Genomic DNA, 24,372 nt, shown 5'->3' with positions numbered 1-24,372 from the left:
CAAAGGTTGTGGGGAGAAGGCAGGAGAATGAAATTGAAAAGAGATAATAAATTAGCCACAATTGAATGGCAGAGCAAACTTGATGGGCCGATTGGCTTAAATTTGTTCCTATGGATTCAATCCCCACCTTCTCTGCAACTTAAAAACTTGCTTTTTATCTTTCCTGGTTCTCATGAAAGGTCTTCTGCCCCAAATGTTAATTTCATTTTTCTCTTCATAGGTCCTGTCTGTTCTGAGTCTTTCTAGCCTTATGTTCCCACTCCCCCCCAGTTTGATTTCAGATTTCCAGTAGCTGCAGGTTTTTTTTTACATTTTTTTTCCCCCCTGTGTTCGAGTATCCATTTAAAGTCAGTGGAAAATTCCTGCGATGACACTCTCCCAGGCTATCCACCCCATAGGATGATGATGGTTCCTTTCAGTCAGTTAGTAGGGTGGCACCCCACTCCTCAGAAAGTAACAGCACGTGAGTGAGTGGATTTTAGGTGAGTAGGGGGTTGCACAGGTCCAGACCCACCCTCTCGACATCCCTCCCGGATCCAGCGGCATGGTGGGGTCCAAGACGGGTGGGGGAAGTTCTGTTGCAGTGAATGGCCAGACCAAGCTTCGATGCAAGGGATGCCCTTTCCGCACTTCACGGCACGTGATTGCTAGATGGCCATTAACCATACGAGAAGGTTCATCTGCCTTTTGACAGGTCTCGTTTTTCGTCCTGCAGGGTGTCTAGCCACACTCCTCACCAGGCAAGCCTGGTGGGGGAGCTGGTTTAGTCGCCAACCACCTGACCATGCGACAGGAAGCACTGAGTTTAATGGTACCAGTAGCACTCAGACGAGTGACCTGACCAGACACCAGAAAATTCCTGCAATGACACTATTGACTGATTGTTGGACGTCAAAGGGAAATTTTAGGGAAATTGTCTGATGGAAGGCACATTTATTCTATTTCCACTCATTTCCCCTTCTCCTTTTACATAAAGAAAGGGGAATTCCCCATCCTCAGCTTCTATTTCACTGACATTCAATGTATAGTTTTGTGCAATTTCCACCACTCAACACGTTACCACAAGACATCTTCATCTCCTCTGCATTTCCAGCATTCTAGTGACGGTTCCATTTGTGACTCCTGGATTCACGGTCAAATTGCCACCAACATTAACCCCTCTTTCCACCACAACTCCCTTCTGCTTTACCTCCTCCCAACCGAAACACTAAAATATTTCTTCCAGGTGAAGCAATTCATCTGTACTTCTTGCAAATCAGTATGCTGTATGCTTTACTTCACCCCTTCCAACCTCCTCCCGCATTCACCTATCACCTTGTGGTTCTTCCTCCCCTCCCCCACCTTCTTACTCTGACTCATCTCTCCACGCGCCCCCCCCATCCTGATGAAGGATCTCAGCCCGAAACATTGACTATACTCTTTTCCATAGATTCTGCCTTGCCTGCTGAGTTCCTCTAGCATTTTGTGTGTTACTGTACATCATGTTCATGAAGCACTCTCACCTATTTGAGAAATCAAATGTAGACCTGGTCTGCCCTGCAGAACACCTGCATTCAGCCTACAAGGGTGATCATGAGCTTACAGATGTCCATTACTTTAATTCTTCATCTTTTTTCCTCACTATCTAGTGAAATACAATAAAACTTCAATATAAACGCAAGCAATGGCAATCCATTTCCTTCAAGATTTGCTTAGCTCCTTGGGGTTCAACACCAATTCCAGCTATTTTAGCTATCAGCATGTCCCAGCTCAAATCAGAACAGATGGCACCTGATACAAGAGCCAGGACTGCAGAGAGTGCTCAGGGATCAAGCTCCATCACAAATCAATGATCTTTCATGGTGAGAGAGACTGAATATCAGCCTGGGCAATGGCTTCATTTTTCTCTGTGAATGCTACCTGATCTACAAAGACTTTTTAAACATTCTATGTTTTTAGTTTAAGCATCTGAATTTTTTGTGCTTTCGAATACCTGCCAAACTCAGTTTCTCTTATAACAGCTGCCATCTGACTCGACTGCCGGACTTGCCAAGCATTTTTCTTTCCTCCCGGACGGCCAAATCTACACCACCTGCGTCGAACTGCAGCTCCGTAGAGACCGGGATAGGGAACTGGAGATGCAGCTCGATGACCTTCGTCTGGTCAGGGGAAGTGAGGAGGTGACAGAGAGGAGCTATTGGCAAGTAGTCACACCAGGGCCTCAGGAGACACAAGTGTGTAACAGTCAGGAGAGGGAAGGGCAAGAGTCAGATACTAGAGAGTACCCCAGTGGCTGTCCCCCTTAACAATAAGTACTCGTTAACAATAACTACCTGGGGGAAAGCAACAATGACCATACCTCTGGCACAGAGTCTGGCCCTGTGGCTCAGAAGGGTAGGGAAAGGAAGAGGATAGCAGCAGTAATAGGGGACTCCATAATTAAGGGGTCAGACAGACAATTCTGTGGACGCAGGAAAGAAACACAGATGGTAGTTTGTCTCCCAAGTGCCAAGATCTGGGATGTTTCTGATCGCATCCACAATATCCTGAAGTGGGAAGGAGAACAGCCAGAGGTCGTGGTACATATTGGTACCAATGACATAGGCAGGGTAAGGGAGGAGGTCCTGAAAACACACTACAGGGAGTTAGGAAGGAAGTTAGAAGCAGGACCTCAAAAGTTAGTAATCTCAGGATTACTGCCTGTGTCACAAGACAGTGAGTATAGGAAGAGTGAGGTGGAGGATAAATGCGTGGCTGAGGGATTGGAGCAGGGGCGGGGATTCAGGTTTCTGGATCATTGGGATCTCTTTTGGGGCAGGCGTGACCTGTACAAAGGGGACGGGTTGCATTTGAATCCCAGGGGGACCAAAATCCTGGCAGGGTGGTTTGCTAAGGCTATTGGGGAGAGTTTAAACTAGAATTGCTGGGGAGGGGGGTGCGGAAACGGAACGGAGGAAAGGGCGGTTGGCTCACAAACAGAGAAAGCTTGTAGACAGTGCGAGAGGGAGGATAGGCAGGTGATAGAGAAGGGATGCGCTCAGACTGATGGTTTGAGATGTGTCTATTTTAATGCAAGGAGTATTATCAACAAAGAGGATGAACTTAGAGCATGGATCAGTATTTGGAGCTACGATGTGGCCATTACAGAGATTTGGATGGCTCAGGGGCAGGAATGGTTACTTCGAGGGCCAGGCTTTAGATGTTTCAGAAAGGACAGAGAGGGAGGCAAAAGAGGTGGGGCATGGCACTGCTGATCAGAGATAGTGTCGCGGCTGCAGAAAAGCAGGAAGTCATGGAGGGATTGTCTACTGAGTCTCTGTGGGTGGAAGTTAGAAACAGGAAGGGGTCAATAACTCTACTGGGTGTTTTTATAGACCACCCAATAGTAACAGGGACATCGAGGAGCAGATAGGGAGACAGATTCTGAAAAGGTGTAATAACAAGAGTTGTTGCGGTGGGAGATTTTAATTTCCCAAATCTTGATTGGAATCTCCCTTGAGCAAGGCGTTTAGATGGGGTGGAGTGATCACAATTCTATCTCCTTACCATACCATTGGAGGGGACAGGAACAGACAAGTTAGGAAAGCGTTTAGTTGGAGTAAGGGGAAATATGAAGCTATCAGGCAGCATAACTTGGAAACATAAATTAGGAACAGATGTTCTCAGGGAAATGTATGGCAGAAATGCGGCAAATGTTCAGAAGATAGTTGAGTGGTGTTCTGCATAGGTATGCTGAAATGAGACAAGAAAAGGATGGTAGGGTACAGGAATTGTGGTGCACAAAGGCTGTTGAAAATCTAGTCAAGAAGAAAAGCTTACAAAAGGTTCAAAAAACTAGGTTATGAAAGCGATCTAGAAGATTATAAAGCTAGCAGGAAGAAGTTTGAGAATGAAATTAGGAGAGCCAGAAGGGGCCATGAGAAGGCCTTGGCAGGCAGGATTAAGGAAAACCCCAAGACATTCTACAACTACGTGAATGAAGAGCAAAAGGATAAGACATGAGAGAATAGGACCAATCAAGTGTGACAGTTGAAAAGTGTGTATGAAACCGGAAGAGGTAGCGGGGGCACTTGATGAATGCTTTGCTTCAGTATTCACAACAGAAAAGGACCTTGGCATTTACAGCAGACTGAAAAGCTTGAGCATACACACTTTAAGAAAGAGGATGTGCTGGAGGCTTCAGGAAAGCATCGTTGGTTAAGTCACTGGGACCGGAGGAGATATACCCCAGGCTACTGTGGAAGGTGAGGGAGGAGATTGCTGAGCCTCTGCTGATGATCTTTGCTTCACCAATGGGGACGGGAAAGGTTCCGGAGGATTGGAAGGTTGCAGATGTTGTTCCCTTATTCAAGAAAAGGAGTAGAGATAGCTCAGAAAATTATAGACCAGTGAGTCTGACTTTAGTGGTTAGTAAGTTGATGGAGAAGATCATGAGAGACAGGATTTATCAATATTTGGAGAGGCATAATATGATTAGGAATAGTCAACATGGCTTTGTCAAAAGCAGGTCATGCTTTACGAGCCTGATTGAACTTTTTGAGGATGTGACTAAACACATTGATGAAGGCAGAGTAGTAGTTGTAGTATATATGGATTTCAGCAAGGCATTTGATAAGGTACCCCATGCCAGGCTTATTGAGAAAAGTAGGGAAGCATGAGATTCAAGGGGACCTTGCTTTGTGGATCCACAATTGACTTGCCCACAGAAGGGTCATATTCTGCATGGAGGTCAGTGACCAGTGGTGTGCCTCACAGATCTGTTCTGGGACCCCTTCGTGATTTTTATAGATGATGTCGATAAGTAAGTGGAGGGATGGCTTAGTAAATTTGCTGATGACACAAAGATTGGGGGTTTGTGGATAGCGTAGAGGAGTGTCAGAGGTTACAGTGGGGCATCAAAAACTGGGCTGAAAAGTGGCAGATGGACTTCAACCCAGATAAGTGTGAGGTGGTTCATTTTGGTAGATCAAATATGATGGCAGAATATAGTATTAACAGTAAGACTCTTGGTAGTGTGGCGGTTCAGAGGGATCTTGGGGTCTGAGTCCATAGGACGCTCAAAGTTGCTGCGCAGGTTGACTCTGTGGTTCAGAAGGCATATGATGCATTGGCCTTCATCAATCGTGGGATTGAGTTTTAGAGCCGAGAGGTAATGTTACAGCTATACAGAACACTGGTCAGGCCCCACTTGGAGCACTGTGCCCAGTTCTGGTCACCTCACTGCAGGAATGATGTGGAAACTATAGAAAGGGTGCAGGGGAGATTTACAAGGATGTTGCCTGGATTGGGGAGCATGCCTTATGAGAATAGGTTGAGTCAACTCGGCCTTTTCTCCTTGGAGTGACCGGGGATGAGAGATGACCTGATAGGAGGTGTATACGATGAGGAGAGGCATTGATCATGTGGATAGTCAGAGGCTTTTTCACAGGGCTGAAATGGCTAGCATGAGGGGGCACAGTTTTAAGGTGCTTGGAAGTAGGTACAGAGGAGATGTCGGGGTAAGTTCTTTTTTAAAAAACGCAGAGAGTAGCGAGTGCGTGGAATAGGCTGCCGGCAACGGTGGTGGAGGTGGATACGATAGGATCGTTAAGAGACTCCTGGATAGGTACATGGAGCTTAGAAAAATAGAGGGCTGTGGGTAACCCTAAGTAATTTCTAAAGCAAGTACCTGTTTGTCACAGCACTGTGGGCTGAAGGGCCTGTATTGCGCTGTACATTTTCTATGTTTTCTACAGATTTCCAACAACTGCCATGGTCCTTAATTCTGTCCCAACAACTTTTCTCCCTTGCCTCCCTCCTTCCAATTGCAAAACCACCAACTATCATTAAATTGGTCCTTGATTCTCTTCTTGCTGATACTATTCTCTCCCATCATCATCAATTTCAGGTTCTATACTATTACAGACATTCCCTCTATTCCTGTCCTTTCTCTGCAGAGAGAAACATGCCTGCTTTCTCAATTTTCACAGTCCTGGAGAGTCACTAATCTACAATCCTCATTTCCCTCCGTGAATACCGCTAGATCTCAGGTATTTTCAGCATTATCTTGCTTATATTTCTGACTTGCTGATTTCCAGCTAACGTGGTATTTTTGTTTTACTCCCGAATTTAGCTTTTCTGAAAAAGTAAAATAGCAGAGTAGTTACTGTAATACTAAAATAATATTTGTTTGATGATTAGACTACCACCTCTGTCAATTAAAAGCACGATTATTTAAATCAGTAAATTTATTATTGTGGAAGCCTAAAGGTGTTACAACTAAAGATCTGCTACAATTATTTAATGAGGCTTTAATTTTGTCAGTGACCCAAGAGTTAATATTTTTCCTTCACACTGATGTCATTTCTGATGGTACCACAAATGCCTTAATCAATGCAAATAAATTTGGTATCAGGGTACAAAGTAAAATTTAAAATCATTCTTGTATATATTTCATTTTATTATCTCTCATTTTGCAAATCCCCTTAATCTTTATTGCAAAAATCAGCTGCTGAGCATTGGAGAGTTATAATTAGGGCTGCAACAGCATTGTATATAAATCAGCAAGCCTGCAACAATATCTTGTATTTATGTATTGGATATTCACGATTCAGCAGCAACTCTCAGCAATTAATGTTGCATCAAATACCAGTCAAGAATATATTAACATTAGAGCATAGTGAATAAACAAAACAGAATGAAAATTGGATCTACATTGTTATCAAATATAAATTAGAAAACAAGTGGAGACGCAGACTGCAAATGCTGTAATAAGGAGCAAACAACAAACTGGAGGAACCCAGCAGGTCAGTAGATCAGTTCCTAAAAGAACAACTTCCAATTAATATGGTAATTCAGTATCATGAGTTTGCCTTTGCTGGGCCATATTCTTCAACAGTACCAGAGAAAAAACTGACTTAAAAGAAAGAATTTTGGCAGATGGCCTGTAAACACAATAATTAATGTTAAGTAAATAGGTCAAATTAGAGCATAGAATCCCATGCAATGGGGAAGATCCTTGCACTAGAGATATTATTGCAAGTTTGATACTTGGACAACTCATCAACATTTTGTTGAAAGTCAATGTTATAGAAATCCAAGGACCTACACTGACACAGAAGGTATGACTGCCAATATCCATGAGGCTATGCATACTAACAGCATGGTCTTTGTTATAAAGGCAGAGGGGGTAACATCAGACATTTATGAATGCTTTGTGCCCCTGACGGAACAATTTACCACTCTACTATAGATGGATTTATGATGGATCCAAGTGGCCAAGATCTTCACTGTAATTCATCCAACTTGCTCATATCTTATATCTACTACATCTGTAAGACTGCTCATTTAACATTAGTCATAACATCAACGACTGGACCACAGTATCCTGATTAAGTCACTCCGTAACGCTGGTTAGGATTTTATCAATATTTGCCTCAACTTAAAAGAAAATTCTGCTTCAAGTTCAGAATCTCATGCACATCAATAAAGCACAGAACAACAGCAATATTATGGCAACTTTGTGGAATTGAAAAGTAGTGTCTATTGTGTATTCTAAATGTCAGGAAATAAGCACTAGCTCGTGATTCAACAGGGAACTGAAGCAGGGTGAGACAGAAAAAATATTGTAAACTGCAACAGACCTCTGACATGTGCAGCCATTATTATTACCCTTCCTGTTGACTTGGCGACTATGGATAATGTAACTGTCCATACGGTTTTCACGCCAAGGTACAGAAGTAGACTGCCAGGGTTTTCTTGTGCGCAAATACTGCCGCTGCTCAGTTTGGGACCCGGATGGATTTGAACTCAGGACCATCCGCCTCGAAGTCCAGTGCTGATGCCACTACACCACTGGACAGCCCACTGTTATCTACAGGGAACCTTTAAAATCTATGCAAAGATTCTTGATACCTTCTTGCCTCTAACCACTACTGTTTTCTTAAGAGATGTGTTAATTATGGATGTTCTCTTTAGGGCTCCACAATTTATATATCACACTTGTGCTAACAATATTGACAAAATGTTTTTTGAAGGCATTCTTTAATAATCATGAATCTACAGTGCTGAAAGTTCAGCGCAGCAAATGAAGGCTGGCATATACCCATTTCTCCAATAGTCAACAAATGAAGCATATGATAAAGAAATGCAGAAACAAAAAGATGGTTGTAGAAGCACCTACGAAGGCAATCACAAAGTTTATATTTCTTTTCAGATCTTTAGAGCATGGAATAAATTTGATGCAAGGTGAGATGTTCCACATTCAGTAAAAGATTGGCTACTAACAGATCTGAGTTAAGATGTCACTTCAACTGCATCTTCACATTTTCAGAACAATGAGGCCAACATTAAACACAGCTGTTTGAACTTCAGAGGAAGAACCCAATCTATTTGAATAGTACTAAAAGCTAGGTTCACAGAAATTTTGGGAAAACTCTCATTACAAGAATCCATATACACTGTGAAGCAATAGGTTTAATTGAATTTGCTGCAGTGCTAATGATTTGGTGTGGCAAAGTAAAAAGATGAAACTCCATAAGCTTTTCAAGTTAACTACAAAATTATCAAATGAGCTCAATTCAATACAAAGAATAGGCATTTTTAGAGGATTACACTACAACTTGGAGATACTACCAAAGCTTCAAGGGTTGAAGGATGTTACAACTATGGTTACAACTATGGTCTTTCCAATTTTAGCCAAATACAGTTTTCCACAAGAATCACAGGACAGACCGATCACAGTTATGTCAGAACTGTAAGACATGAAAACAATTCAGAAAGGGGTGGGGAGGAAGGGAATGACTGACTTTAGAGAAACAACTGGGAAAGAGAAGTATTGTGAGCAGTTTTGGGCCCTATGTTTCAGGATGTGCTGAGGAGGGTCCGGAGGTGATTTACAAAAAAATCCTGGTTAATGTACAAAGAACGTTTGATGGCTCTCGCCTGTACTTAGATTTAGAAGAATGAGGAGGTATCTCATTGAAACTTACTGAGTTTCTGCATACCTCGACACGGTTTTATCACCCCTTGTTCAATCCCTTCCGACCTATGTTCGTGACACTTCTCATGCTCTTAAACTTTTCGATGATTTTAAGTTCCCTGGCCCCCACCGCTTTATTTTCACCATGGATGTCCAGTCCTTATATACTTCCATCCCCCATCAGGATGGTCTCAAAGCTCTACGCTTCTTTTTGGATTCCAGACCTAATCAGTTCCCCTCTACCACCACTCTGCTCCGTCTAGCGGAATTAGTCCTTACTCATAATAATTTCTCCTTTGGCTCCTCCCACTTCCTCCAAACTAAAGGTGTAGCTATGGGCACCCGTATGGGTCCTAGCTATGCCTGCCTTTTTGTTGGGTTTGTGGAACAATCTATGTTCCGTGCCTATTCTGGTATCTGTCCCCCACTTTTCCTTCGCTACATCGACGACTGCATTGGCGCTGCTTCCTGCACACATGCAGAACTCGTTGACTTTATTAACTTTGCCTCCAACTTTCACCCTGCCCTCAAGTTTACCTGGTCCATTTCCGACACCTCCTTCCCCTTTCTAGATCTTTCTGTCTCTGTCTCTGGAGACAGCTTATCCACTGATGTCTACTATAAGCCTACTGACTCTCACAGCTATCTGGACTATTCCTTTTCTCACCCTGTCTCTTGCAAAAACGCCATCCCCTTCTCGCAATTCCTCCGTCTCCGCCGCATCTGCTCTCAGGATGAGGCTTTTCATTCTAGGACGAGGGAGATGTCTTCCTTTTTTAAAGAAAGGGGCTTCCCTTCCTCCACTATCAACTCTGCTCTTAAACACATCTCCCCCATTTCACGTACATCTGCTCTCACTCCATCCTCCCGCCACCCCACTAGGAATAGGGTTCCCCTGGTCCTCACCTACCACCCCACCAGCCTCCGGGTCCAACATATTATTCTCCGTAACTTCTGCCACCTCCAACGGGATCCCACCACTAAGCACATCTTTCCCTCCCCCTCCCTCTGCATTCCGCAGGGATCGCTCCCAACGCAACTCCCTTGTCCATTCGTCCCCCCCATCCCTCCCCACTGATCTCCCTCCTGGCACTTATCCGTGTAAGCGGAACAAGTGCTACATATGCCCTTACACTTCCTCCCTTATCACCATTCAGGGCCCCAAACAGTCCTTCCAGGTGAGGCAACACTTCACCTGTGAGTTGACTGGGGTGATATACTGCGTCCGGTGCTCCCAATGTGGCCTTTTATATATTGGCGAGACCCGACGCAGACTGGGAGACCGCTTTGCTGAACATCTACGCTCTGTCCGCCAGAGAAAGCAGGATCTCCCAGTGGCCACACATTTTAATTCCACATCCCATTCCCATTCTGACATGTCTATCCACGGCCTCCTCTACTGTAAAGCTGAAGCCACACTCAGGTTGGAGGAACAACACCTTATATTCCGTCTGGGTAGCCTCCAACCTGATGGCATGAACATCAACTTCTCTAACTTCCGCTAAGGCCCCACCTCCCCCTCGTACCCCATCTGTTACTTATTTTTATGCACACATTCTTTCTCTCACTCTCCTTTTTCTCCCTCTGTCCCTCTGCATATACCTCTTGCCCATCCTCTGGGTCCATAATTTCTCCCCTTGTCTTTCTTCCCGGACCTCCTGTCCCATGATCCTCTCATATCCCTTTTGCCTATCACCTGCCCAGCTCTTGGCTCTATCCCTCCCCCTCCTGTCTTCTCCTATCATTTTGGATCTCCCCCTCCCCCTCCAACTTTCAAATCCCTTACTCACTCTTCCTTCAGTTAGTCCTGACGAAGGGTCTCGGCCTGAAACGTCGACTGCACCTATTCCTACAGATGCTGCCTGGCCTGCTGCATTCACCAGCAACTTTGATGTGTGTTGGTTGAGTATTGTAAGGCCTGGATAGAATGGACATGGAGAGTATGCTTCAAATAACAGGAGAGTCTAGGACCAGTGCGTACAATCTCAGAATAGAATTGAGAAGGAATTTCTTTAGCAAGAGGGTGCCGAATCCATGGAATTCCTTAGCCCCAATGTCTGTGGTAAATAGGTATGCTTAAAGTGGAGGCTGATAGGTTATTGATTAGTAAAGGGAGAAGACAAGAAAATGGGGTTGAGAATGTAAATAATTCAGTCATGATAAATGGCAGAGCATATTTGCTAAGCTGATTCGCCTAATTTGCTCTTCTTTATTATGGTCTAAATAAATGAATATATTGCAGGAGCTCTTTTTTAATGATAAGCAACAGAACTAACAGTGTGATACAAGAACAACTATACAATATTTTCAGAAGCCACTTTATTGGATATAAAAGTGTACCTGCTCATCAATGCTCATATCTAATCAGCCAATCATGGAGCAGAACTTAATGCATGGTCAAGAGGTGCAGTTGTTGTTCCGGACAAACATTAGAATGAGAGAAGAAATATGATGCAAATGACTGATATGGAATGATTGTTAGAGCCAGACAGGGTGGTTTGAGCATCTTAAACTGCTGATTTCCTGGAATTTTCACATACAATTTTAAAATCGAGAATGGTGCGAAAAAAGCAAAAGAAAACAAACAGCCAGTGAGCAGCAGTTCTGTAGGCTAAAACGCCTCACCAATGTGAGTGGTAAGATGAGAATGGCAGGACTGGTTTAAGCTTACAGGAAGGCGACAATAATTCCAATAACCACATATTACAACAGTGGTGTGCAGAAGAACATCTCTGAACACACAACATATCAAACCTTGAAATGGATGGGCTATAACAACCTTAAATACGGTATTGAAGTTGTGCTTAACCACAAAGTCATAAGTATAATGTGAGAAGAGTAAGGGGCTAAACAGACAGCCTTGTGGTGCACCTGTGCTGATGGTGATTGTGAAGGATATGTCAGACTGACCGGAGTCTGCAAGCAAGGTAATAAAAGATTCAATTGCACTAAGGGGTATTGAGACCAAGGTCTTGAAGCTTACTGATTAGTTTTGAGGGCATGATAGTATTGAATGCTGAGCTATAGTCAATAAAGAGCATCCTGATGTATGCACCTTTGCTGCCCAGGTGAAGAGCCAATGAAATGGCATCTGGCGTGGACCTTTTGTGCCAACAGGCAAATTGGAGCGGATCCAAGTTGCTTGTCAAGCAAGAGTTGATGTGTTTCATCACCAGCCTCTCAAAAAACTTCAGTGGATCCAAGTACTAGTCATTGAAGTAGGTAACCATGTTCTTCTTCTGCACCAAAGAAGCCTGCTGGTACCTTAGACAGCCAAAGCAAGATCTTAAAGATATCAGCCAACACTCCAGCCAGTTGATCAGCACAGGTCTTTAGTACTCAGCCAAGTATCCCACTGGGCCGGATGCTTTCCGAGGGTTCATCCTCCCAAAGGATGCTCTCACTTCAGCCTCAGAGATGGAAATCACAGGACCATTGGGGGTTGCAGGAGTTCGAAATGATTCCTCCATATTCTGATGTTCAAAGAGAACAAAGGCGGCATTAAGCAAAGCCCTGTTGCCACCTATGTCGCTTGATTTCACTTTGTAAGTAATACCATTCAAGCCCTGCCACAGCTGATGAGCATCCTTCAGTGATTTGGGTTTAGTTCAGAATTGCCATTGCTTCTCGGTCTTTTGGCTAAGATCAAGTGTGTGCAGAATTGCCACTTCGCCTGTGACACGACTTTCCGGAGATACCTGGATCTCTTGTAACTTTCTTGGTCGCCAGACCTGAATGTAACCGATCTGGCCCTCAGCAGATTGTGGATCTCATGATTCATCCAGGGCTTCTGGGTGTTGAAGACTGAATGGCTTTGTGGGAACACACTCACCTACAACCATTTGTATAAAGTCTGTGACAACCACGGCATATTCATTCATATCCTCCAAGTCTTTGAACATGCCCCAAGCAATACTGTAGAGGCTCCTCCGCCTCCCATGACCACCTCCTTCTTGCCCTCATCTCTGGAGCCTTGTTCTTTAGCCTCTGCCTGCATGCAGGTAGAACAGCCAAATGATCAAATTTCCTAAAATACAGTCTGGGCATGGAATGGTAGAAATTCCTTTCAGTATAGCAGTGATGTAGTGTTGGGACCTCTGGTGCTACAGATTATATGCTAGCGGCTTGTTATAAAGTAACTATTAATGGAAGAGGAGCAAAACAAATTAGTGTTTCTCGCTTTTCCTTTGGAAGTTGTCTACTGTCACACCCACTTGGTTTAGCTCTCTTTAGGAATATTGAGAGCAGTGAATAAGTTTCTTAATCATTTTGCCATACAATTGGCTAAGCCTTATCCTCGAACAGTTCCAAAACACATATGAACGTGGCACATATCTTGAACTAAGTGACAGAGTTCTTAACAACAGATAAGTCACACTACTGATTTGTCATCTTTCCTTCTGGCCTTGAATCAGCAAAAGCTCCAACAATTAACTGTCCCTATCAACTGATCAGGAGTTCATCATGAAACAAAGGTCTCAGCTTCACCAATATGAATCACTCTCAAACAAGAACACAAAATCACAAACTGCCCAAAATTGTGGGGTTGTTTTGCTTTCTCTCTTTTCCTTGTGTTGAAACGCAATGCAACATCATGCCCAAATAAACATATTTCACAATTTAACTCCGAAATTAGATTTAAAGTTTGTATACTTAACACCAAGGTCAAAATTATGCAATTCCAGTTCTGTTTACATTACAATTAGTCCATCTTTTGCAAGACCAAAAGACACAGGAGCAGAATTAGGCCATTCAGCCAATCAAGTACACTACACCATTCTATCAGGACTGATTTATTACCCGTTTCAACTCCAATCTCTGCCTTCTCCCTGTAACCTTTGACGCCCTGACTAATCAAGAACCTATTAAGCTCCACTTTAAATACACCCAATGATCTGGCCTACACAGTCAGCTGAGGCAATGAAATTCCATAGATTCACCACATTCTGGCTAAAGAACTTCCTCATCTGTTCACCTTTAACATAGATTCATCTGCTGTCTTTTGCTTGAATACCTTGCTTTATTATGATCATTGACAGGAAAGGTAGCTTAGAACTAATCCGTGGTTACCTGCATTTGACTTAAATTTAAATTAAGGATCAAGTAAATGCAGGTAAAGGAATAATGTCTGAGAGATTTTTTTTAGGTTTAACATTTGTATGGTTTCTCTTTGATGCCTAGTTAACAGGTATTTCAACAAGTAGATGTCAGAAGATGCTAGCTCATACTTGAATCATTCAAAGAAGCATTAGACTAAAGAATTAGATATTTAGATCCAATTGGATTAGTGGCACAGTATCACATATAAACAATACCTACATTGCCACAGGCAACTTCTCAATGACAAAATATTATGTCTGGCTTCAGCAGAGGTCAGTTTATGGACATTAAGTGGGAGTTAAAGTATTATTTCTGCTATTTACCATATAGAATGGCATAGTCAAACAGCCAATAACAAATTAGCACAATGCTGTGTGTGCAACCACGGTACTTAAATGATAGGTATAATTTTACTTTGTATTAAAAGGCAGGTTGCTTTTAACCACTGTTGATTGTATCCAGCAATGCAGTGATTCAAGTGGCAGAGAACATTACTAAGTGTATATAGGCAAGTTTTTTTTAGAAAAAGTGGTTAAATTGCACAAAACTTATACTGTATTAAATAAGTTCCAAGGATGCATAGCGCTATAAAACAACAGAAAGCCAATTACCAATTAATATTTCACATTAGGAGCATCAAGTTTATCTAATCAGTAGCAGAACCAAGTAAACCAAAAACATCACATGCTTAATGCAATTAAGTGTGCAGATAGTGCATGTATTGAGGTTGTTAAATTAGTCCTTAGCCAAGTCTGTCAAAGGAAACAAAAATTGACCACCATCCAACAACCTAAAAAAAAGATGCATGGCCTACCAATTAGCCCATCATATTTCCGTTGGCCCTTTGTAGATTTATCCAAAACACTCTCTGTATTTGTACCCACTTTAAAAGTACTTCAACTATTTTCCATTAAAAATGCATTGATTTTTACCTCAAACACACACTGCAGGTTACAGAAATCCGGATTGGTAACTTTGCTAAAAGGACACAAGGGCAAAAATGTCAATCCGTCCCTCCAAAGATTCCTGCTTTCATTTTAATGAGTACATATAATTGATATATTTTTGCTGTCCAGATGCTCAAAGTAGTAATATTACATTACTATAAAGATTAAATATAATCCATTCAAAATATACTGAAAAGCTTATCTTTAAACTTTTTAATTGATTAGTTTTGCAGTTCGCTAACAAGATATTCACTAGATCTGACGTCAGTTTGTTTGATCTTTTTCCATTAACACTGTGTTTGTCTTTATAATCGATTAATTTTAATCAACCTGCCAAGATCATATTGGTAATGTAATTAATTAGTTCATACACTTCATGTTTTTCCACTAAATCTTCTATTCATTACTTCCAAAGTTCTTAATCTTATTAACTACTTCATTTGGCAACAGTAAAGCACAATGGAAAAAAAGTAATTTTATATTTGACAAAACTGACAAAACAGTTAATACAAAATTCCAAACAACAGGAATTCTGCAGATGCTGGAAATTCAAGCAACATACATCAAAGTTGCTGGTGAACGCAGCAGGCCAGGCAGCATCTATAGGAAGAGGCGCAGTCGACGTTTCAGGCCGAGACCCTTCCTGACGAAGGGTCTCGGCCTGAAACGTCGACTGCGCCTCTTCCTATAGATGCTGCCTGGCCTGCTGCGTTCACCAGCAACTTTGATGTATGTTGCTAATACAAAATTCCCTAACTTTTCATTTATGAAATAGAAAGAATCAAGTTGTTTGAAAACAAACATTCCTAATTGAACCACTGACATTCAATGTTCAAAAGGAAATTTATTAACAAAGTACATATGTCTGCATGAGAAGCGTTTTCATACAGGCATTCACAGGAAATACAAAGAAACACAATAAAATCAATGTAAAACTGTAAAAAAAAGACAAACAACCAATGTGCAAAAGACAAAAAACTGTGCACAAAGAAAAAGAGAGAAAACAACAAGATTATGATAGCAACGATAACATGACTTATAGTGTCCTTGAAAGTGAGTCCATAGGTTGTGGAATCAATTCAGGGTTGGGATGAGTGAAGATATCCCCTTTAGTTCAAGAGCCTGATGGCTGAACTGTTCCTGAACTTGGTGTTGTGGTACCCGAGGCTCCTATACCTCCTTCCCAGTGGCAATGGGGAAGAGAGTGCATGGTCTGGTTGGTAGGGGTCCTTGAGATGGACGCTGCTTTCCTGCGACAGCACTCCTTGTAGATGTGTTCAATGGTGGGTAGGACTTCACTGTGATGGACTGGGCTGTACCCACTACTTTCTGTAGGCTTTTGCATTCAAGGACATTGCTGTTTCTACACAGGCTGTGATGCAACCAAACAGCATACACTCCACTGCACATCTATAGAAGTTCAAAGTTTTAGATGACATGCCAAATCTTCACAAACTTTTGAGAAAGAGACTTTGCCTTGCCTTCTTTGTAATGGCAGTTACGTACTGGACACAGGAAACAAATTTCAAGTTGAGATCTGTTCATGCAATGGCCTTTAAAATGAACAATGCTTTCCTAAATATCTTAATCAGTCCATGACCCCTGCATTGCACCATCCACAAGCCCAGTCACGGTCTGAATCACACAATAAACTTCAGGATGTATAGACCTTTCAGACTACAGGTGGTAGTTCGACATCTTGCTCTTTCTAGCTAAAAAAATTAGCAGCCATACTGCAAAGTTATTTTTAACATAAGATTGGCCTACATTCACAATTTACATATTATTATAGAAACATACTAGACTTTTCTGCCCTTAAAAGATTTGGTTGAATCTTACGTCAAACAAGGTAGCCAATGTCAGTAGCATAGTAATCCATTTTTTTTTTATTTTTTTAGGAACACATTTAAGTAGAGAAGTCATTTTATACGAAGTATTTAGTGTCCAGCATCTCTACATTAAGTGACAGGATAACAAGAGTTGGCAGTTGAAGTGATTTTTAAAAGAAAATGAGACTTAATTATGACAAAAATGATTTAAACAACCAATTTCTGGATATCGAGATTCAAATAGTTACAAGTAAGCACTAATGTCAGATGAGAGAACTTGTAGATTTGTGCAGAAAGAACAAAGGTTACCTATGCTGTATTTGAGAGCTATTTTATGACAAAGTCCACAACTACTCCTACTGTTGTTGCAACAGCAAAATCATGACCAGATATTATCTGCAGTGACTACATTCACAGTACTAGTTCTAAGTATCTGTGGCAACTGCAGCAGAGATTTTATGTTTGATCTCTTACATGAAACATTCTCTACAACTTTAGTACAACAAAATAATCTTTGAATTTTGGTTACAAAAAGTAACAATACTTATTCACAAATAAATCAAATACTACATTTTGCTGTTTCAAAACAAACTCTCCAATTTTCACGTACAGTACTCCACATATTTGGCAGCTCACTTTCAAAATGACATTTATTAAATTACCCCAACTCTACCTCTCAGCTTCATTATCAACAACTCAATGGTTGAACTTTTAAGTATACAAATTGCAGAATTTTAGAATCCTAGTTTATGAAAATAAAACACTTAAACATTTATATTGAGTAGAAATATTTCACATATTGCAATTTGTGGGATAACATTTCCCAGTACTTGGATCTGAAATCACAATCTTAAGCAAAATCTGCCCAATATTCAATAAGAATATTTCTAAACCAATGCTTTCAGTTATTACCTACTGTGTAAACAATAAAATACTTACCTGCTACATTTTATTTGGATATTATACAGTTTATCTGGATCAGTTTTGAAAAGTTGTATATTGGAGCTACAAAAATTGTATCAATGCATAACTTGAAATCTAATCTACTGAATTCAGTCATATTAAAAGCTTGTAAAGCACCACATCTGCGTTAAACCCCAACATTACATACCTCTCAAAATACACAAAGCTCATTCGACTCAAATGTATTCTATGATGCTACTGAATTGATTCAGTTTTGTAAAAAAACACTGCTGCTTGAACACTAGAAAAGCTTGTCGACTATGAATAGCATTTAAGAAAAACTGAACCAAATTGTTTCAAGTACATAATGCATTTCTTCATTTAAATGACTTCTTTGCTCGCATCATCAAAAAAGATTTTACTGATGTATTATACCTTGTGCCCTCAGGATATCTGAACGGTACAAAATAGTGGTGCCCTTTCTAATGCATGAGCCAAACACTGAGTGAAAATCCTCTAGTCACTTCTTTTTTCAATCCCCAAATTCAGTATGACATAGATACTTACATGCCCTTTGGAAAATAAAAGTTGTAATTTTTAGAACCAGTTTTTTTAAAAAATCAAGCACACGATACAAAATGAATCACAACTTTTGTTAAAATTAAACTTTCAGTGTTAAAAATCCAAAAGTATTAAAATATTTAACGATAAATCATATATTTGCACTTTAGGAAACTAAAAATAGCCTTTAGTCTTCTGCATACAATGAGCCGTGACGCTGTAAATACTTAAAAAAAATCAAACAATACAATAGCAATTCTGACAATGTCAAATACACGAATGACCCATATGAAATCAGTCCAGAAATCACGACCACTTCAGACTGATTTCCATGAATACTGTTGGAAGTGGGAGAAAACACAAGCATGCCAATGAAGGTAAGAAGTCGTTCACAACACAAAAAACACTTTGAAATAGAAACTTACTTGCTTCGGGTTTTATTTTCCCTCGTCGTTGCTGTGTGAAAGGTGTAGTTACACTGTGCCTGAGAGTACAGCAGTCATGCCCTGCTTTTGACTCTATCTCCAGCGCTGCACCACAGGACGCTATATTGCACAATGCACCCACTTTCTCCCAGCTTTAACAATGACGTAATTTCTTTCGAAACGGAAACGGGAGCTGGAATTCAACCGTGATGGTTGTCGGGATTTGTAGTCATAAACCGATAGCGCATGCGCTCCGCGTATTTCTAGCCACAAGGTTTTCGAAGAGTTGAGAGGGTCTAGGAAGTGGGGTAGACATTATGTAAATCAATAGTTCTAGCCAGAAAGTGTGATGCATATAATCACTGGCTTTTGTGACGTTTCCGAAAATACTGGATTTTGTAGGGTTGCACACTTCCAAATACAACCACAAATTGTTTTATTGAATTCAAAGTAATGGAGCCCAGACAGCAGGTGTGAGTAGAAAAGTCAGCTGCAATAGATATCAAGGTCAAAGAAAACCCGTCCACATCCCTGATATTCCGTCTGATGGCATGAACATTAACTGCTCTAAGTTCCGTTAATGCCCCTCCTCCCCTTCTTACCACATCCCTTATTTATTTATTTATTCCCCCCTTTCTTTCTCTCTCTTTTTTTGTCCCTCTCACTATATCTTTCTCTGATGCTCCCCACTTTATTTCTCCCTAGGCCTCCTGTCCCATGATCCTTTCCCTTCTCCAGCCTGGTATCCCTTCTGCCAATCAACTTTCCGGACCTTAGCTCCATCCCTCCCCCTCCTGTCTCCTCCTATCATTTTGGATCTCCCCCTCCCATTTTCAAATCTCTTACTATCTTTTCTTTCAGTTAGTCCTGACGAAGGGTCCCAGCCCAAAACGTCAACTGTACCTCTTCCTAGAGGTGCTGCCTGGCCTGCTGCGTTCCACCAGCATTTTGTGTGTGTTGCTTGAATTTCCAGCATCTGCAGATTTCCTCATGTTTCCGTCCACATCAATACCGGAATACGTGACCTTATAGTGAGGATACGGTAGTTTAAAATAAGGCAAGGGAGCCCAAAGGAATTTGTCTCCAAGGTAGTCCCTAGATTATGAACATCCAATTAATGGATGCCCCACATAACATTGAGTTCCAATAATATTAAATTCATAAGTTCAAAGTAAATTTATTATCAAACTACATATATGTCACCATATACAGCACTACATTTTCTCAAGGGCATTCACAGTAAATACAAAGAAACACAATAGAATCAATTAAAGATGGACAACCAGTGTACAAAAGACAAACTGTACAAATACAACAAGAAAAAAAATCATAAATACACGTTTGTATTAAGAACATGAGATGGAAGATTCAATGAAAATGAGTCCATAGATCGTGGGAACAATTTACTGTTGGGGTGAGTGAAGTTTTCTTTTCAGGTTCAAGAGTCTAATGGTTGCTGGGGTAATATCTATTCCTGACCTACCTGGTGGTGTGGGAACTGATGCTCCTGTACCTCCTTCCAGGTGGCAATAGCAAGAAGAGGGCTTGGTCTGGTTGATGGGGGTCCTTGATGATGGTTGCTGCTTGTCTGCAACAGCTTTTAGTATAGATGTGTTCAATGGTGGGGAGGGCTTTACCTGTGATGGACTGGGCTGTATCCACTACGTTTTGTAGGCTTTTCCATTCAAAGGCCATTGTTGTTTCCATACCAGGCCGCGGTGCAACCAGTCAGTATATGCACAATGTACGTACATACATTCATTCCTACGAATGGCAGAACTGGTTTTATTTCTCCCCACTTTTTGTCACTACTCTTCCATATCATTTTTATGCTACTCATTACAATATTGTGGAGGCATGGTTATCATATTGGTTTTTGTGTCTTTTCCAACTTACGGACAATAACTCCAAAATAAAAGGCGAGTCACTGAGGATAGTTGAAATGCCATCAACCTGTGTGTTATTGTCTGTTACGCCGCTGGCATTTAGGGCAGCAGTGAAGGTCCTTCATCGCTGGTGGTGTTCCGGGCTTCCTCCATTATGCCAGTAGCTTCCTCTCAATCAGCCTGTGAACTGAGGGGTTTCTGAAGAGGGTTGAGGGCTGATAGGTTTTGACGCCCTTACAAAGCATGACACTACAAACTTCCACACTTAATTCAAGCACATCAAGCCTGCATGTGGGAAATGATCCTGAGGGAGATAGTTTGGCTCTTTTAAAATATGATAATAATATTCCATATGTAATCACTAATTCAATTTAATCAATATTCAATGTTAAAAGGACATTGAAATTTTATCTCAGTGCGCAGATTTCCTGAACTTAAAAGCAGGGCACAACAGAGGATCTGAAATGCTTGACAGAAAGACCTGAGAAAGGATTCATGTTTTTGAACATTCTTCTGTTAGAATTTAATTTTGTTTTCTTTATCCAGATATGCTGCCTGTCCTGCTAATTATTAAACTTTGCCTGTTTTGACTCTATGATATTAAAACAGGAAAAGTTTAATAATTAGCAGGTCTGGCAGCATATTGACCCTTTGATATTGTTTATATGATGGTACTATTTGCAAGGCACTGGAACAAGTCCAGTAGAATAAAAACAAATAAGTCCTGTTATGTATTAGATGGTTAGGCAATCCTTTAGCCATAGCTGTCAAAGTAAACATTTATAAATGAGTTAATTGCCTTGAGATCTTCCAAGACTCTGCTGGATATGCAGGTATAATCTTTCATTCAGCCATATTTAATTTGTAAGCAATGCCTACCCGTATGTGACTACAATGTGAACTCTGGATCTGTTTCATTTATGCAGCTTATTATTTTTAGGCCTCCAATGAACATCAAAAAATGTTATTGGTAGGAAGCATCACAAAATATTGAATGCTGGCACATAAATAATCCAATCAAAACAAAGCAAAATCTGAATTTCCACCAGTGTCAAATGACTTAACAAAACTAATTTGTCTTTAAATATGATTCTTTCTTTCTTTTTAAATCTTTTTATTGAGTAAGTATACAAAAAAGGTAAGCCATATAAACATTAATACAATGTTAAAGTATAATAAAATTCCAAAAGATAACAATACCAAAAAGAAAATACTACAATGTAATTTAAGCATAAGAAACCAAGATAACATAATAGTATACTAAATTTTATATATATCAATGGAAAAAAAAGAAAAAAAAACCCCAAAAAAAACCCACCGTGCAGCTAACTAAAAGCAAGGCAAAGCAATGGGCTAACTTGAAACCAAACAGAGTTAAACTTAAAATCACGTCCTCAATCCCGACCTCCATTAAAAACAGTGAAAAAAAAACAAGAAGGGTAAATATTACATTAAATGAAAATATCGAATAAAAGGTCCCCAAATCTGTTCAAATTTAAATGAAGAATCATAAAGGTTACTTCTAATTTTCTCCAAATTCAAACATAAAATCGTCTGAGAAAAGCAAAAAAAGGTAGTTGGAGCATTAAGCTCTTTCCAATGTTGTAAAATACATCTTTTCGCCATTAAAGTAAGAAATGCAATCATTCTACGGGCTGAAGGGGAAAGATTACTAGAAATTTTAGGTAGTCCAAAGATAGCAGTAATAGGGTGAGGAGAGATATTTAAATATGATTCAACTGACTACACCAGAAAAAAAAATTTCAAAGCATCACAAACACTTGAAAAGGGAATACAAAAGAAAGGAATGCCAACCACAGAAGATGTTGATAGGGTTAGCAAAAAGCTTGTTCCAGATTTTAAAAAATAAAGGGCTATAACAAAGGACAGAAAGGTGGCATTGAGATTGAATGAATTAAAAATGAAATTCCTGAACTTGGAGCTCAGGTATGAGCGAGTGATGAGGGAAGGAGATGGGGTTTGTACAAGTTTTCAAGAGGCTGTAGGTTGGAAGACTTTAGAGAGATAGAATGAAGATGAAGGATTTAAAACACAAATAAGTTTAAAGTGAAATAGAAAATATTGGAAATAGTTGGAAAATCAGACAATATTTATGGAGGGACAGATTTAAATTTTAAAAAGGCTTTTTTTCAGAACTGAATTAGAATGGTTGAGTATGGAAATGATAAACGAATTACAACATAACACCTGTAATTAGCATCCTCAGGATTCTTGTGGTGTCCGACCAGCAGATTTTCTGGAGAATTCAATGTTTGTTACTCTGATTGATAAACTAACTCATTTAAAAATTATTTTGTATAAATCTTATTCAGTAATATGGTTTATTTCAATGAACCACATTAGTCAAAACTCATTAACGATGATAGTATTGTTTAAACGCAAACAACAGGAATTCTGCAGATGCTGGAAATTCAAGCAACACACATCAAAGTTGCTGGTGAACGCAGCAGGCCAGGCAGCAACTTTGATGTGTGTTGCATAGTATTGTTTGTCAGGGGATAATGTTTAGGAACTCTATTGTTGATATGATGGTTGATTCTGCTCAATCTCTCCACTCTAACATAAACCTTTCTCTTTGTTCTCTCCATTCTTCCCATATATCTTCCTTCTCTGCTCTCTCAGCTTGTTCTAAAGTCCAGAATTTTCCAAGGTCTAACAAGAAGTTGTCAACTCAAAATATTAGCTTTATTTGTTTCTTCAGAAATGCAGCTTGACCTACTGAGTTTTCCATGATTTTCAGTTCATTGTTTCTGGTTTTTCTTTGCAAACAATTTACATCTAACCCAAGCCCAAAGTTAGCTAATTCTTTCAGTCCAAGTGCACATTTGCTTCTTTTGAACTTCATACCCTCATCTTGTTGCCATCTTAGAGGAGGTACAGGAGCCTGAGAATCCACATCTCAATGTTCAACTACAGCTGCTCTCCTTTCTACTCCCCAAATGCCATCAGATTTTGAATTGGCTTGCAAACCTCAAAACCGCCTTGCACTATATTTTTATTTCTTTCTCTCTCTTCATATTACACTAGTGTATTACCTTATTTTGTTAGATATTTTGCACACTTGTAATTTATATAACAATTATGTTAATTTAAATTTGTGTTAACTTATGCTATCCTCCTCATATAATACACCATGCTACCCTTATAAAAAATAAATTTCTACCTTATGTATGTATGCCTATGTTAACAATAAATTTAAACTTGAACTTCACATTGAGATTGTGTAGCCAGTTAAACACTATATCTAATGTGTAAACATTTTCTTCTTCATTAATTCTGGTTACTGGTATATTTTACTACTTGCACAGACAATGATTTCTATCTTGAAACATATTATATCAGAAATATCTTCAGTGATGATTTCACGCCATTATGTCATTTTACTGTTTCATAGCAGACACTTATGTATATCAAGAGTAAAATATTCCTGATTTTCTTCAAGTATATTCAGTTTATTTTATGCATGTGACCAATCTTTTTGCTGAAAATTTTGCTCTTGTTTACTCTTCATATAAGGTCCCCAGGGCTGGACAAGATGTAGAAAAAGAGATTGTTGTGCCTTTAGCAATAACATTTGCGTCATCACGGGCCACAGGAGCAGTTCCATATGACTGGAAGGTGGCAAATGTTCTTATTTTGTTAAACAAAGAGAGTAGGGGTAACCATCAACAAGTGAATCTTACTTTAGTGGTGGGGAAATTATTGGAAAAAATTAATTATAGACGGGATTTACAAGCACTTGGAGAAGCACAATCTGAGTAA

At 40.2% G+C, this 24,372-nt stretch overlaps 1 protein-coding gene across 1 annotated transcript in view; it reads right to left on the bottom strand.

Moving 5' to 3' along the window:
• rab30 (RAB30, member RAS oncogene family) overlaps positions 1 to 18,840 on the bottom strand; it is a 71,552-nt gene extending 52,712 nt beyond the window's left edge. The window contains exon 1 of the mRNA XM_063053956.1: positions 18,704 to 18,840. The gene's annotated coding sequence lies outside the window, so the exon portion shown is untranslated. The remainder of the gene's footprint in view (positions 1 to 18,703) is intronic.
• Positions 18,841 to 24,372: the final 5,532 nt, after the last annotated feature.

This window comes from Mobula hypostoma, chromosome 7, assembly GCF_963921235.1.
Source record: "Mobula hypostoma chromosome 7, sMobHyp1.1, whole genome shotgun sequence".
NCBI lineage: Eukaryota > Metazoa > Chordata > Chondrichthyes > Myliobatiformes > Myliobatidae > Mobula > Mobula hypostoma.
The sequence above is the reverse complement of the archived record's forward strand: the minus strand, read 5'-3'. Positions and strand labels throughout refer to the sequence as shown.